Here is a 13,855-nt window from a genome sequence, read left to right as displayed (position 1 = left end):
AGCCTAAATGTGTTCTACCCCAACTATTCTAGCTTTCCTGGTCTCTTCTTCACCCCCCCCCCCCCCAAGCCAAAGCATTGGATTGTGTCATTGGCTTTTAATATTGTCAATATAGAGGGGGGGTATAATTTAAACTGATTGACCTAATTCAAATTTATTTTGTCTCCAGGCAACCAGCTATACTAGCTGCTGGACCAAAAGGTTACGTTATATCTTGCTCAGAACACTTGGTGCTGTCAGGTAGTTCTGCAAACTTTTCACTTTCGGAAAGGTACAGTACACCCACATCTTCATATCTCTGGTCCATTGAGTTACTTTAGATATCAGTAACCTAAAGCAGTGATAGCAACAGGTATGTTCTTTATTAAGACAAACTACATATGTGCACATGTCCATGGATCAGACCAGAAATAGGTGGTCAACCTGATCTGTACCAGCCTCCAGCTGCTGATCAGATGACCAGCTGAGCTTGCTAAGTATGTTCTGAGGCAAGCTTTCTTTATACTGTTTTTCCATACAGACAAACCGTGGGTTGAAATACTGACACTCTCCAGTTTCCAGTAAATGATCAGTTTGTCCACTGGTAAACATCCCAGACGTGGCATATTGTCCATGTCAGTTTGGTCATTTAACTTATTAGGATTTGCTTGTGTCCCTTTGGAAAGAGGCTCACCTTTAGGATCCTTTTAACAAGCTTTCACCTCAAACCAGTTTGTTCAAGCTGCTTATATAAGCATTTCCTTGAAGATTTTATGTCTTCTAATCAACCATACAATATTTACACAGCACAATTCTAAGATCACGCACTCTCTGTTAACTCACAAATTTCACATTATCATACCTGATTGGTTTTCAAACAAAACTCCAGTCTTTCAGAGTTCTGTAATAGTTTAGTTCATCAGTGCTGAGTTGTAACACCTCAATTCAAACACATTTGCTTTCAGAAACACAAACATTAAACCAATGACTTTTATAACCACTAAGTCATTATCAGGCTGCATACCTTGTATTTCCTCTCATTTCATTTTATTTCATTTCAGCTAACCCAGCAAAGTTTGGTTAATATTTATTAGATCATGTTGGTCAGTGAATAAATGGATAGTAAGTGAACTGTGTTGCGAGTTATTATACAGGGCGCAGGAATTTGGACAAACATCTGTAACTCAGATTATTTAGTTATTTATCTTAATGCTCCATTTTGGACTTGTATTCATGGTGGCTGCTGCCACTGCTAGAGTGACAAAATTTCAAAAACACTTAGTTGTGAAGCACTTTGAGATGGGTGCATGGATGAGTTGGACAAAAGGGTCTGTTTCCATGCTATATAGCTCTATGACTATGATTCTATGACTTGAGATTGTGAAAGGCTCTATATAACTTCTGGCTTTTATTTAATAATTGTATAGTAACTGTTGAAGAGCTGATTCAGATATAGACACATTTCACACTACCATAAGAAAATGCTACTCATCAGAGTTAAAAATCACACAACACCAGTCCTCTAGCTTATTTCTCCACGCTTCAGGCTCTCTGCCTTTATTCCTGATGAAGGGCTTTTGCCCGAAACATCGATTTCGCTGCTCCTTCGATGCTGCCTGAACTGCTGTGCTCTTCCAGCACCACTAATCCAGAACCAGGTTATAGTCCAACAGGTTTATTTGGAAGCACTAGCTTTTGGAGCGCTACTCCTTCAGGTGGTTGTGGAGTAGAAGATCATAAGGCACAGAATTTATAGCAAAAGTTTACAGTGTGATGTAACTGAAATTATATATTGAAAAAGACCAGGATTGTTTGTTAAGTCTCTCATCTTTTTGAATTACCATGTTGGTTTCAGTTCTTTCATTTGTAAATCCCTCACACACTCCAACAGACCCACACACACACGCAGACCCTCTCACACACAAGCTGTCTCTCATATGCTCACACATACGCATCCACACTTGCACCCACACACGCACCCTCTCACAGACTTATACCCCTTTATACACACACACACACACACACACACACACACACACACACACACACACAGACACTCATACCCTCTCCCCCTCCCCCACATGCACAAACAAACATTTATACTTGTAGGATTACATTTTATTTTGCTCAAAAACTACATGAATCCATGTAAGATTCTATAAATCTTTTTTTAGAAATAGAATCGGTCTGAACATTGGGGCACAGAGAGCCCCACACCTTCAATGAGTTATCTGGGCCGACATGGCACCTATTCTTAAAGTTCACTTGAGAATGTAACTTTAAAAAAAGTTTTGTGGGATTTACATATGAAAGAACAGAAACCAACATGATCATTCTAAAAGGTGAGAGACTTAACAAACAATCCAAGTCTTTTTCAATATATAATTTCAGTTGCATCACACTGTAAACTTTCGCGATAAATTCTGTGTCTTACGATCTTATACTCCACAACCACCTGACGAAGGAGCAGCGCTCCGACAGCTAGTGCTTCCAATTAAACCTGTTGGACTATAACAGGTGATTTTTAACTTTGTACACCCCAGTCCAACACCGGCATTTCCAAACCATGACAACTCATCAGGGTATGGTAGCATAGTGGTCATGTTGGTGAAATAGCAATCTCGGAACAGTTGGAAGACAAACATTCAAATCCTCCTGCCATGGGGAAATTGCTTTTAGTTAGATATATCTGGAATAAAAAATTTAGAATGAAAAAAGGATGGTATCAATATTGATAGTCATGAAATTATTAGATTGTCATAAACACCCATCTGCTTCACCAGTGTGCTTTATATGGGAAAACCCCTGCTGTAAGTCCTTCTTATTTCAATGTTTCCAAGCTCACAACTTTGTGGTTTGACTCTAAATTGCTCTTGGAAATGGCAAAGCAAACCATTTAGTCATATCTCCAAGTACAACTAGGGATGAGCCAGAAGTGCTGGTTTTGCCATCTTATGAATGATTAAAGGATATCCCTTGCTGAGATACTGATCACTATGAGATATTTTGTTTTCAGTGGATTTCTAGCTCTTTTTGGGTTTTTTTCCAGTTATCTCCCTTTCCAACTTATCCATTTGGTGCATTTGTAAAGGATTCATGCAATTAGGTCAAACTTTAACTTCTTCATTGCTTTAATGATCTGCCCCGAGGCTACTTAAGAGATTATTAAATTTGAAGTTGTGTTCCTGAAATCTGATCTGGCTGTTGCCTCAGAGGTTTGAGAGGATTTGTAGCTTAAGTTGAGGTTCTGGATGTACGTTTGCTCGCTGAGCTGGAAGGTTCATTTTCAGACGTTTCGTTGTTATACTAGGTAACGTCATCAGTCAGCCTCCGGTGAAGCACTGGTGTTAGTGACCCGCTTTCTATTTGTGTTCAGGTTTCCTTGGGTTTGCGATGTCATTTCCTGTTCTTTTTCTCAGAGGGTGGTAAATGGGGTCCAAGTTGATGTGTTTGTTGATAGAGTTCCAGTTGGAATGCCATGCTTCTAGGAATTCTCATGCATGTGTCTGTTTGGCTTGTCCTAGGATGGATGTGTTGTCTCAGTCAAAATAGTGTCCTTCTTCATTTGTATGTAAAGATGAGAGCGGGTCATGTCTTTTTGTGGCTAGTTGATGTTTCTGTATCCTGGTGGCTAGTTTTCTGCCTGTTTGTCCAATGTAGTGTTTGTTACAGTCCTTGCAAGGTATTTTGTAAATGACACTAGTTTTGCTTGTTCTCTGTACACAGTCTTTCAAGTTCATTAGCTGCTGTTTTAGTGTATTGGTGAGTTTGTGGGCGACTGTGATGCCAAGAGGTCTGAGTAGTCTGGCAGTTGTCAGAACAAACAGCTCTGCCAACCATCCAACCCAAACTTTGCATCCATTATGTGGATGACAGCTTTATCATCACTAAACAAAACAAATTAGAGGAAATCTTCAAGACCATCAATAATACCCTTACTGGCATAAAATTCACTAAAGAGGAGGAAAACAACAACAAACCGCCATTCCTAGATGTCACAGTGGGGCGAACAGCCAATGGGGAATTTCAAACCAGCGTCTACAGGAAAACAACACATACAAATCAAATACTGAACTACAGAAGCAATCATCCCAACATGCACAAACGAAGCTACATTAGAACAATATTCCAACGAGCCACCACACACTGCAGCACAGAGGAACTATGAAGAGCAGAGGAAAATCACCAATACAGTGTATTCAAAAAGAACGGGTACCCAATGAACACAGTCCGCTGATTTCTCAGCAACAAACTCCAAACAAGCAGACAAATCTTATCCAGAAACCTGAGCCACTCTCCCCTATATCAAAGACACCTCAGAAATGACTGCCAGACTACTCTGACCTCTCGGCGTCATGGTAGCCCACAAACTCACCAATACACTAAAACAGTAGCTAATGAACTTGAAAGACTCTGTACAGACAACAAGCAAAACTAATGTCATTTATAAAATACCATGCAAGGACCCATTCTCACGAGTCTAGAGTGAGGTACAGATGAAGAAGGACAACACATCCTTCATAAGACAAACCAAACAGACACACGCATGAGAATTCCTAGAAGTTGGCATTATAACCGGAACTCTTATCAACAAACACATCAACTTGGACTCCATTTAGCACTCTCTGAGAGAAAGAACAGGAAATGACATCACCACAGGATAAGACATCACCACCCCAAGGAAACATAAGCACACAAAAAGAAAGCAGGTCACTAACAGCAGTGCTTTGCTGGAAGCTCACTGATGATGTTACCTAGTATGGTGACGAAATGTTGAAAATGAACCTTCCAGCTCAGTGAGCAAACTTACACCTGTTAGAACTTGAATGTTTCAAGTAATCTACATACAGTTGTCTGGCTTTGAATTTTTCAGAGAATACTCTAGTCAGCAAAATATTCTCATCACAATACAGAGGATGCATCTCATCATGTTATGTTTTGCAAATAAAAGAATATCTCCTGTTCCTATGTAAGCATGTTCAGTCTGATAAATACCAGGAGTTACCTTCCCTTTTTTTTGGAAGATTATGCAAGCTTTAGCTTAGAGCTTTTTAAACTTGAGTTTTGAGGTAATAAAGATAATATTCAAGTCTCAACATAGAGTCATAGGGTCAGAGAGATGTACAGCAAGGAAATGGACCCTTCGGTCTAACTTATCCATGTCAACCAGATATCCTAAAGTACTCTAGTCCCATCTGTCAGTACTTGGCTTTTATCTCTCTAAACCCTTCTGATGTCAAGCTGTTGGAGTAGGTGTAAAGAAAAAGAGGAAGTGGTGTAGACTGGTACAATTACAACATTTAAAAGACATCTGGATGGGTACATGAACAGGAAGGGTTTTGCAGGATATGGGCCAAATGTTGGCAAATGGGACTAGATTAGGTTAGGATATCTGGTCGGCATGGAAGTGTTGAACAAATGGTTTGTTTCTGTGCTGTACATCTCTCTGACTCTAAACGTTACTTGAATGTTATCAGGGATGTGAGGTTTCAATTTTTACAGAAAGGCATATTCTACTTGCTTCAATTAATTCCTCTGGTAGCAAGTTCCAAATTCTCTCAAGCCTTTGGGTAAAGCCATTTGTTCTGGATCCTCCATTGACTATCATGGCGATTATCTCATAGTTATAGCCTCTAGTTCATGCCCTTCCCCACTAAACAATATGTTCTTAATCTTCTTCCTTGACCAAAACCTTCCATAATTTTAAAGACCTCTTTAAATCCAGCTTGATCATCCTTTACTGATAGGTATATTTGAGTTCTGCTGACATCTTTAGGAGTGTTCATATGCAGATTGATCTGGGTGTGTAGGTCCAGAGATCAGTGAAGGTGGCAATACAGGTAGATAAGGTAGTAAAAAAGGCTTATGGCATGCTTGCCTTCATTGGAAGGGACATTTAGTATAATAGACAAGTTACACAGCAGCTTTATAGAACTTTAATTAGGCCACATTTGAATGTTGTGTACAGTTCTGGCCACCACACTACCAGAAGGATGTGGATGCTTTGGAGAGGGTTTACCAGGATGTTGCCTGGTATGGGGGATTTTAGCTAGGAAGAAAGGTTGGAGGGACTGGGTTTGTTTTCACTGGATTGCACAAGGTTGAGGGGCAAGGTTGTGAATGGCTTGGATAGAGTGCAAAGTATGAGGCGTTTTCCCAGGGTGGGCAGGTCAATTGCTAGGGGACACAGGTTCAAAGTGCGGGGTGGGGGGGGGTGGAGCTTAAAACAGATGTGCGAAGCATAATTTTCAAACTAAGGGTGGTGAGTGCCCGCAACGCCCTGCCAGTGGAGGTGGTGAAAGCAGACACGAAAGCAGCATTCAAGAAGTACTTAGACAAATACACGAATAGAAAAAGAATCGAGGAATACGGATCCTGTAGGTGAAGACACTTTTAGTATGGAAGGGCAAAACGTGTTGGTGCAGGTTTGTTCTTCTTTATCTTTATAAATCTTTATTGCATTTTCACAAAATGTCTACCCATTTTATTATATGGTGACCAGAAATGTACCTGGTATTTTGAGTGTGCATTTTATGAAAATTTGATGTAAATATGGCTGAATGTCCCTGATTTTTGTGGACTCTCTGGAAACCTTTACAAATGGTCAATGGAATTTAGATCTGGAATGTTTGTTGGTGGGAGAGGCAGGATGTGACTCAAACATGAAGGAATCCCAAATCTGCAAGGTCTTTGAACTCAGTGCTGAGTTTAAACAGAATCTACTGTTGATGAAGCAAGGACCTTAATGCAAAGTGTGGGAGTTGCAAGTTTATTGAAGAAATGTAAAATCCTTGAATGGACAGATAGAGTCTGTCAAAACTGTGAAGTTACTTCAAACAGTTTGACACAAGCAGCTTTTTGTTTTGTAAGTGAGATGAAAACATCTGTTCTAGTAATTATGCTAATTGTTTTGCCCATCCTAAAATTATCACAGCAGTGATTGCTAGGTTTATGGTTTGTTTGGCTGCCAAAAGATTTTGGGGTTATGAACATAAGTCTGATTGGTTTTAAGCATGTTTATGTACTTCAGGGTCTTTTAATATTGTGACAGCTATAAAAGAACCGTTCTAAAGAAGGCTCATTGGACCCAAAACATTAACTCTGATTACTCTCCACAGATACTGCCAGACCTACTGTGTTTTTCCAGCAATTCATGTTTTAGTTTTGTTTCCGATTTCCAGCATCCACAGTTCTTTCAGTTTTAAGCTAGATATTTAGATCTTATTTCAATTCATCTCAACATATCCTCTGAAATATGTTTACACTGGATAGAGAATAAGTTGAGACAGAAGCTTTATGAATAAGGGTGCTGGGTTCACATGGAGAGTATATGGGGAAATGTGTATGTTGGTAGGGAATGGTATGTGAGGAGTGAGATTAAAAATTTAGGCCTTTCCAACAGCACATGTCAGTACTCAGCAGCAGTTGTAACCGATCTGTGCGGTGGGCCAACTCAATCACCCACCAACAACATTTGCCCTGGTTTGTCGGTCAAGTCTGATAGGTCACTTTTTGCCCCCCAAGATTCTTCTGCCAAGTCTGGAGATTTCCTTATCATTGATAGTCACAGGTGAGGTGCTGGAAGACTGGAGGTTGGCAAACGTGGTGCCACTGTTTAAGAAAAGCAGTAAAGACAAGCCAGGGTATTATAGACCGGTGAGCCTGACCTCGTGGTGGCAAGTTGTTGGAGGGAATCCTGAGGGACAGGATGTACATGTATTTGGAAAGGCAAGGACTGATTAGGGATAGCCAACATGGCTTTGTGCGTGGGAAATCATGTCTCACAAACTTGATTGAGTTTTTTGAAGATTGATGAGCGCAGAGCAGTAGATGTGATCTATATGGACTTCAGTAAGGCATTCGACAAGGTTCCCCATGGGAGACTGATTATCAAGGTTAGATCTCCTGGAATACAGGGAGAACTAGCCATTTGGATACAGAACTGGCTCAAAGGTAGAAGACAGAGGGTAGTGGAAGGTTGCTTTTCAGACTGGAGGCCTGTGACCAGTGGACTGCCACAAGGATCGGTGCTGGGCCCTCTACTTTTTGTCATTTACATAAATGATTTGGATGCGAGCATAAGAGGTGCAGTTAGTAAGTTTGCAGATGACACCAAAATTGGAGTTGTAGTGGACAGCGAAGAAGGTTACCTCAGATTACAACAGGATCTGTACCAGATGGGCCAATGGGCTGAGAAGTGGCAGATGGAGTTTAATTCAGATAAATGCAAGGTGCTGCATTTTGGGAAAGCAAATCTTAGCAGGACTTATATACTTAATGGTAAGGTCCTAGGGAGTGTTGCTGCATAAAGAGACCTTGGCGTGCAGGTTCATAGCTCCTTGAAAGTGGAGTCGCAGGTAGATAGGATAGTGAAGAAGGCATTTGGTATGCTTTCCTTGATTGGTCAGAGTATTCAGTACAGGAGTTGGGAGATCATGTTGCGGCTGTACAGGACATTGTTTAGGCCACTGTTGGAATATTGCGTGCAATTCTGGTCTCCTTCCTATCGGAAAGATGTTGTGAAACTTGAAAGGGTTCAGAAAAGATTGACAAGGATGTTGCCAGGGTTGGAGGATCTGAGCTACAGAGAGAGGCTGAACAGGCTGGGGCTGTTTTCCATGGAGTGTCGGCGGCTGAGAGGTGACCTTATAGAGGTTTACAAAATTATGAGGGGCATGGGTAGGGTAAATAGACAAAGTCTTTTCCCTGGGGTCGGGGAGTCCAGAACTAGAGGGCATAGGTTTAGGGTGAGAAGGAAAGGTATAAAAGAGTCCGAAGGGGCAACTTTTTCACGCAGAGGATGTGGTGGAGGCTGGTACAATTGTAACATTTAAGAGGCATTTGGATGGGTATGAATAGGATGGGTTTGGAGAGATATGGGCCGGGTGCTGGTAGGTGAGCCTAGATTGGGTTGGGATATCTGGTTGGCATGGACGGGTTGGACCGAAGGGTCTGTTTCCATGATGTACATCAATGACAGCCCCTACTTATGAGCAAAAATCTGCCACAATGTCTCAGTAGGTTTTTTTTCCCTCTAGAAATAAACCTTGGTTTTTTAATGGTCTGATGAAGGTGAGTGTTACCTGTAGTAATTTGTATATATCTACTCCCAGGCCCCTTTGCTCCTCAACCATGGTTACATTCATATTTTCCAAGTAATGCATGACCCTAGTTTTCACCCCAAATTTTAAACTTTACACATCTATTTTGAAAGTAATGCTTCAATTCTATGCCAAATTTGCATGTTTATCAGTCATCTTTGTGATTTGTTGCTGTCCTCTTCTGTGTTGACTATCCTCTCAATTTGCTGTTGTCCATAAATTTAAAAATTGTGTTTTTAATTAAGAAGTTGAAATTGCTATTATAAACAGTAGTGGCCCCAACACTATCTTTTATGGACCTGTACTAATCTGACTAGCTACCATTCACTTCTACTCTCTGCTTTGTCTTGTAGGCAGCTAGTTTATCCCTTGAGTTATCTGTCGTCTGACTGCCATGCTCCAGCCTTTTATTAATCTATTCTTTGAACATTATCAAAAGTCTTTTGGAAATCTAGGTGTATCATATGTAAAAGTTGAATTTTTTTAGACTTTTTTTAAAGGCTAAATTTATCATGTCGACTATTACATAGATATTAGTTTGGAGGGACTGAAATTCATGCTACAGCTCAAAATCACCACACCATTAGTAAAAGCCCAATTGATCATTAAACGAATAAAGGAAAAAACAAGGAATTGCAGTCATTACCAGATAAACGCAAAATTGAATTAGTAAGCTTCTATTTATACATGCAAAAATTGAAGTAGAAATATAATATGGATTTAAATCACAATTGCATGTTACATCTTAAAATAAGGATGTCAAATACGCAAGTTCATTAAAATTTCGCAAAATCACACTATTCAACATCTGCAGCACCGAATAAAGCTTCACAGTCACCAGAATGAATGATATCATTGTATGGATCCTCTTCATCTTCCCAGTCTGAAGTTAGCGGTAGCACATCATCTGCTGCATCTTCTCCATCTATGTCACCCTGTAGATAATTGTCCTCTGTACTATTCACTGCATTCAAAGTTCCATTTTTCTTGAATGATTTGAAAACAGTGTCAACTTTTATTTCCTTTCATGAAAACAATGATCCATCAATGACAGTGATGGAGCCCACGTACTGCTTCCTTTTGTGTATGTTTTTTTCTCCATCCAGTCATTCCACTTCATTCTCATCATGTCCTCAAATGGCTGATTGATACCAACATCTATTGGTTTCAAACACTTGTAAGTCTGCTGGGAATTACAGCTACGTCAGTGTTATGTGATCGGATGTTGTCAACAGCATTCTTCACTAGATCTGATCTAATCTGGTCCCAGACGAGCAAACTCTTTTCCTTGTGTAGTCCACCAGGTCATAAATTCCAAACTTCCTTTATCCATTTTCGACATCCACCTTCATCTATCCAGCCTTATGGATACACATGGATAACAATTCTTTTTGGAAATTTCTCCTTCGGCAAAGTTTTTCTCTTAAAAGCAGTCATTGGTTTTAACTTAGTGCCATCAGCCATACAAGAAAGAATGAAAATAAACCTACTTTTCTCATGGCCAGTGGTTCTCGCCAGGACTGTTTTGTTTCTCCTTTTTGATTCACTGTTCAATTCTCCAGTATGTCAAGAGTAATAGGCATTTCCAATGCGTGATAACTTATTGCCTTCCTTCTAACTATTTCTGATTACAAACTGGTGAAACTAATATCCTATCCTTTAGTTCAATGGATAGCTTTTGTGAAGTCTTACTTCTCTGCTGAAGTATTAAGCCAAGCCTTCTCATGAACCCTGTGCATCATCCAGCACTTGCCTTAAAATCCAAAATTCCATCCTTCTTTAATTGACTTCATGCATGGATTCAGACGGCCTCACAACTAACATATTTTCCATTTTGATGATTGTCAAGTAACCACTCAGCAACTAATTTTTCCAATTGTGTTCACTTGCTAGGTTTACCTCTGTTGGCACACTGTTGTTTTAGCATTGTCTGAAGGTGGTTCGTTATCTTTCTGCAGTCTCTTAAACGTTTCTCTGAAACACAAAATTCTCTTGCTGCTACACAGTTATTTGTCTTCTCTGCAACTTCAATAAATTTCAATTTAAGTGCTGCTGTGTATTTTTTGTTTTTTCTGGAGGGCATTTTTACACAAAATGAAGAAATTACAAAAACCTAAGTAGGTATATGACTGTATTCCATGGGGTTAGTTGGCACCTGACTCTTCCACGCTGAATGGGTGAGAAATGTACATCAAATCACATAATAGCACAGAAAAAAATTAATTTCCTTGTCGTAACATTTGCGCACAGGATAATACCTCAACACACAAATGTTGATCTGTTATGAGTGAAGAACTAAGGTAGATTTTTACACAAGATATATGGAAAATTCCAGATATTTTTGGTCAAAAATGTGGGGTAGACTTTTACATGAGATCGATTATTACCTGAGTACATCCGGTATTATTTAAATAATCCTTGTCTGCTCTATCTTGCCTTCTAAGTAAAGTCAATTAAGTTGTCTAACCAAGATCTTCCATTTTGACATTGATGCTGACTTCACATTAAAATTTCTTCTGATGTCAAGTACATCTGATTCATGGTAAATATTGAAGCAAAATGATTAATATTTCTGCTATTTAGATATTGTTACTGTGATTTTATTCTTTCTCTTAACTCTGTTCCATCCTAATGTTCCTTTTCTATGTGTATGGAATATTTTGATATTTAATGTTCCTTAATTTAATGCCATAAGATGATGAGGAATAGGAGCACAAGGAAACTACTTGGCACTGAGAGCCTCTGTCACCATTCAACATGATCTTGATTGACCTTTGCATTCTCTATCAGCTCTCTCCAACTCTCTTGACTTTAGTCGATGACTAGATATCTCTAGCTGTCTAGGGTAAAGAATTGAAACTTTATTGCTGGAACAGCACAGCAGGTCAGGCAGCATCCAGGGAACAGGAGATTCGACGTTTCGGGCACAGGCCCTTCTTCAGGAATGAGCAGAGAGTGTTCAGCAGGAGAAGATAAAAGGTAGGGAGGAGGGACTTGGAGGAGGGGAGTTGGAAATGTGATAGGTGGAAAGAGGTCAAGGTGAGGGTGATAGGTCGGAGTAGGATGGAGGCGGAGAGGTCAAGAAGAAGACTGCAGGTCAGGAAGGCGGTGCCGGGCTGGAGGGATCCGGCTGAGACAAGGTTGGGGGGGTTTCAGCATGCTGAGTGAAGAAATTTCTCCTCATTTCAGCTGTATTCTAAGATCCTGACTGCATGTTCCAGATCTCTCAGCAAAGAGCCAATATTTTTCAATAACTACCTGTGAAGACCCTTAAGAATTCTATGTTTCAATTAATTACGTTTTTTTTCTAAGTTCGAGGCAATAGAGGCCTAGTTTGCTCAATCTCTTTTCGTCAGATAATCCTCTCAACCCAGGAAGCAGTTTGTTGGCCCTTAATATACTTATTTAGGTAAAGAGACCAAATCTTCAAACAGTATTCCTCTTTATCTTCCCAATTGTACTGTTAGATTAGATTACTTACAGTGTGGAAACAGGCCCTTCGGCCCAACAAGTCCACACCGACCCGCCGAAGCGTAACCCACCCAGACCCATTCCCCTACATTTACCCCTTCACCTAACACTACGGGCAATTTAGCATGGCCAATTTGCCTAACCTGCACATTTTTTGGATTGTGGGAGGAAACCGGAGCACCCGGAGGAAACCCACGCAGACACGGGGAGAATGTGCAAACTCCACACAGTCAGTCGCATGAGGCGGGAATTGAACCCGGGTCTCTGGCGCTGTGAGGCAACAGTGCTAACCACTGTGCCACCGTGCCGCCCACACCACTGTGCCGCCCACCATGTTCTTCCATCTCTCGTAATATATCTGTATTCTCTGCTACCATGCACTCCATTACTGCCTGCATTCCTAATGAATGCCTCTTTCCTTACCCCCAATTTTCTACTTTTTTAATTTATCTGTAGGGTCTGCTTAGAATTTGCTTAGGTCAGAATTTTGGCAGAATGTGGTTATCCTAAATTCTGAGCAATTCTAAATGTTTTCCATGTTTCTGTGTCATATTTACCATTTTATTTTCCCAAGTTTTATTCTTAGTCCTTTTTTACTTGTGTCTTTCCCTCAAACATCACTTTCCTTTCATGATACCAATGTGCTATAGATAAAGGGGAACCAATGGATGTATTGTACTTGAACTTTCAGAAGGCATTTGATAAGGTGCCACATCAAAGGTTATTTCGGAAGGTAAAGACTTACAATATTTTGTTTTGCTGAGTAGCAGGTTACATATTGGCCTGGAAAGAGGATTGGCAAGCTAACAGTAAACAGTAGATAACAAATGGGTCATATTCAGGTTTGGAAGATGTAACAAATCCTGTTCGATAGGAATCAACCAATCCCTCAACCTTTTGCAATATGTATGAATGACCTAGATGAAGAGGCTGAGGCCTGGTTGCTAAATGTTTTGATGACACAAAGACAGGTGGCGAAGTAAGTTGTGAAGAGGTTACGAATTGAAGAGATACAGAAAGGTTAAATGAGTTGGCAAAGATCTAGCAAATGGAGTACACCGAAACAAAGAAGATATGAGCAGGAATCGGCTATTCGACAACTTGAGCCTGCTCTGCCATTCAGTATATCATGGCTGATTATCGAGCTCAATATCCTAATCCCACAGTCACCCCACTTAATCCTTGAGCTCCTTAGCCACAACTGTAAATGTATCTCCTTGAAAGCAGTGTGAGAAAATGTGAAATTGTGCTTTTGGGCAGGAAGAATAAAAACGAAGTGTCTTGAGTATTTGCAGAGCTGAGAG

At 40.2% G+C, this 13,855-nt stretch overlaps 1 long non-coding RNA gene across 1 annotated transcript; it reads left to right on the top strand.

Moving 5' to 3' along the window:
• The first annotated feature begins 4,721 nt into the window (after positions 1–4,721).
• LOC148146151 (uncharacterized) lies at positions 4,722–11,129 on the top strand. The gene is made up of 2 exons (XR_015760746.1): positions 4,722–5,789; positions 9,536–11,129. It is a non-coding gene; the product is annotated as an uncharacterized LOC148146151 (long non-coding RNA).
• Positions 11,130–13,855: the final 2,726 nt, after the last annotated feature.

Source organism: Chiloscyllium plagiosum, unplaced genomic scaffold (assembly GCF_037043375.1).
Source record: "Chiloscyllium plagiosum isolate Xiang-an unplaced genomic scaffold, Cpla_swu_hap1 HiC_scaffold_21, whole genome shotgun sequence".
In the NCBI taxonomy this organism is placed as follows: domain Eukaryota; kingdom Metazoa; phylum Chordata; class Chondrichthyes; order Orectolobiformes; family Hemiscylliidae; genus Chiloscyllium; species Chiloscyllium plagiosum.
The sequence above is the reverse complement of the archived record's forward strand: the minus strand, read 5'-3'. Positions and strand labels throughout refer to the sequence as shown.